This window comes from Amblyomma maculatum, unplaced genomic scaffold (assembly GCF_055883805.1).
Source record: "Amblyomma maculatum isolate TAMU_Amacu unplaced genomic scaffold, ASM5588380v1 scaffold_13, whole genome shotgun sequence".
NCBI classification, from domain to species: Eukaryota; Metazoa; Arthropoda; class Arachnida; order Ixodida; family Ixodidae; genus Amblyomma; species Amblyomma maculatum.
The window spans coordinates 29,284,905-29,288,496 of NW_028146738.1; the positions used below are offsets into that span (position 1 = coordinate 29,284,905).

General features: G+C 44.4%; 1 non-coding gene across 1 annotated transcript; it reads left to right on the forward strand.

Annotated features, from left to right (window-relative positions):
- Positions 1-2,955: 2,955 nt before the first annotated feature.
- TRNAS-AGA (transfer RNA serine (anticodon AGA)) lies at positions 2,956-3,028 on the forward strand. Its single transcript has one exon. It is a non-coding gene; the product is annotated as a tRNA-Ser (tRNA).
- Positions 3,029-3,592: the final 564 nt, after the last annotated feature.

A 3,592-nucleotide genomic window follows, 5' to 3' on the forward strand; every position in this document is an offset into this window, starting at 1 on the left:
GTCAACTATCGATGTCATGCCGATGTAATTTTATTATTCTATGCAGCGGCCATTTTTAAGCGGAAGAATTACAACCAGCATTCTAAGCGGGATTTCGCCGGGGTGGCTTTAAAACCTCCTTTGAGCAATCACTCCAAGAAAAACTTGCCTCCAGTAACTGCCACCAGACACGGGCCTAGGTAAAAAGATTACCTTTGCTGGCCACAGTGCTAGATAGACCACTCCGCAATTTCGGTACCCAGTTTTTTTTTTTTCACGTATTAAGCTGCCAGTCTTTCAAGCTGCGCTTTAATCGAAGGTCGTTGGCTTCATCCTATATGGCACAGTGGCACTAAAGACGTTAATTAGGTCTCCTTAATCCTAATTAAGGAATAACTATTTAGGATTACCTATTAATAGGATTAACTAATTAACTATTTAAGTACTTAGCTAAACGTGGCAAGGCATGGCATAACAAAGCTAAAGGAGGCAATACTTTTCTAAACATGAGCATGTATATCCGTGCTAGTAAATCACCTCTGAACTTTTTTTTTCACCGTGAACTTTGTTGTTTTCCGAATAGATAGGTGAGCAGCTGAAGGATGACTTATGGATAGTAGTAATTTTGTTTTCGCAGTTACTGTCTTGCTTCGCTACTCATTTTGCCTGGGCTGCTTAAATTGGCTGTTTTTCTTCTTTGAGACAAGAAGAAACACCTCTGCTGCACAACGACATTTCATTCTATAGTTGATTAGCATGCACTGAAGCATTGGAAAAAAATTCTAAATTACCGTCATTTGTTTTTTTTTTTTCAGTACTTCAGCGGCGTTATTTAACTAACTGGCAGTTATCATCTTCGTATCAAGAGCTCTGAACTTCGCGACTGTATTGGGTGGAAGACTTTAGCAACCCGAAGAAAAATCTGCTGGCTGAAGTTCTTGTACAGCATTTACAATGATTGTACCGTTATTAACAAAAACACTTATCTAAGGCAGCCATATTACATTTTGGAGAGACTAGACAACACGAAGAAGATTGAGGTATCAATGCCGCATTAATTTATTTAAGTATTCATTTTTCCCTAAAACAATTCTGGACTGGAATAAGCCTCCGAATGATGTAGTTTGTGCACCTTGCTTCCAAAGTGCTGTTGAAATGGTGTTGTGGTATATTTCTTCCAGACCTCGTGCGTTTACCAGCGCTGCGTTTGATGTATGTTATATTATCACTTATACTACTTGTGAATTCATTTAGTGTTCTATTTGCTACCTTGCTAACAAGTTTCCCGATACCTTCTTTGCATGTGTTATTGTATGTAGTGGTGTCCCCCCTACAATAATACCTCATGGGCGCTGTAGGTAGTTACAAAAAATAAATAAGGAAAACACCGGGAGCCGAGGTTATCAGGCTCCTCACATGGCAGTGGCCGCAGCCCCTTAATCGTTATATGTCGTCGCCTTCATGGCAGTGCTGAACGATGGGCACAGCCTCACCTTATGATTATTTTCCTTGAAACGGTTTTTGACACATGTATATCAAGGCACAATCAGAAAAATGGTCCGGAACGCGCCGTACAAAGGGGCCACCCACGATCGTTCTATCAATTAACATTAGCAGTTGTGCCGTAAATAACGTGCCAAAGCTGACGTAACAGAAATTATTTTCCAAAGCAGCTCGCAAACAGCAGCGTTGCGCCTTTCAATAATTTCGCATACAGAACTATTCCTTGTACGATTTGTACCTGCTATTGTAAGGAGTTACAATACAATGACTTTGTCGCCGGCACATCCATACACCGTGAGGCAGAATTTGCACCAAAAAACAACGCAAAGCGCCCACATCCCGTGCACACTCCAGGGTTCAAGCACGCGTTTCATGCGCCGACCTGACGTGTAAGCAAGAAGGCACGCCATCTAGCGGAAGCATCACCAGACGGTTTCAATGCTCCGTATAGGTGCCGCTTGGCGGTAATCACACTTCATCATTCTAGCCACTGTACTATAGTGCTCGCATAGGCATTGGGCGCGTTCCAATTTTTAGACGTCTAGCAAGACTGCTTCGTAGACGTCTACGTAGATGTCTACAGGTTCGCGTATTGGAACGCGTCTACCGTGGAGCAAAATTACTAGAACAAACTCATGAAGGAAAGAAGCCAACAGTCGGCGAGGCCAAGGAAAGCATTGGGGATTGTACTTTGTCTTTTTTTTTTAATTTTACTTTGGTAATCACATAAGTTAGTAATGTATTCTGTTTAGAAGAAAGATAATTAAACACAAAGTAGAAGAAAAAACAACGTGCCGATGGTGGGAACCGAAATCACGATCTCAGAATACCGCGTCCGGTGCTCTTCCAACTAAGCTACATCGGCCGTTGTCCCACCGGCTACTTTCTTAGGTATTAATGTTTCCTGTATACGAACCTTGCGAGTGTTCACCAGCGCCACCCTCAACCATAGCGGTGGACGTGGAACGTCCTGTGTTACCGCCAACATCACGTTGAACGTGATCAAAAGCGAAGGCGAAAGCTGTGCTAGAACCCTCTTACGCTACCTATGGCTTCAAGACTGCCAGAACCGAGACCCCCGTATGCTACAAGCAGGTAAATGAAGGGGAAATGAGAGTGCTCGTTATAATACATGAAGGAAAGAAGCCAACAGTCGGCGAGGCCAAGGAAAGCATTGGGGATTGTACTTTGTCTTTTTTTTATTTTTTTTTTTGTAATCACATACATTAGTAATGTAATCTGTTTAGAGGAAGATAATTAAACACAAAGTAGAAGGAAAAACAACGTGCCGATGGTGGGAACCGAACCCGAACCGAGATTTCGCCCTCGCTTTTGATCACGTTCTACGTGACGCTGGCGGTAACACTGGACGTTCCACGTCTACCGCTATGGTTGAGGGTGGCGCTGGTTAACACTCTCAAGGTTCGTAGACAGACAACATTAATACCTAAGAAAGTAGCAGGTGGGACAGCGGTCGTTGTAGCTCAGTTGGAAGAGCACCGGACGAGATATTCGGAGGTCGTGGGTTCGGTTCCCACCATCGGCACGTTGTTTTTCCTTCTACTTTATGTTTAATTATCTTTCCCCTAAACAGAATTCATTACTAATTTATGCGATCGCCAAAGTAAAAATTAAAAAAAAAAAAGACAAAGTACAATCCTCAGAACAAACTCAGTTTCACAACTCCCCATACCGCCCAGCGGAGGAGTGTGTCCCAAGTGGCGGTCGCGAGAACTAGCGGCACTCCAGTCAACTCTTGCTTAGGGTATAGTGCTCTAGAATATTGGGCAGTGTGACGACCGGCGCCGGAGAGCGGGCCGCTTTTGCGATGACAGGAACCGACTCCCGCGAGAGGGCGCGACGTGCAACAGGGGTGCCACGTTCGCCGCTCGGCGCGTAGCGGCCGCGGGGATAGCGGGGGTACAGAGGAGGGGTGCGGTTCTCTTTGGAGATATTTTGACACGCTACGCAAATGCTGCGATATTTAATAAAGGGGCTACTTATTACAAGTGCTTAAACTCATCCCTGTCATTCCATTACGTTAATCTGGAGACGCCGTGCTCGCTTGGGCAGTCCTACGGAGCAGCGCGCGATGTTTTAATCGCTATTT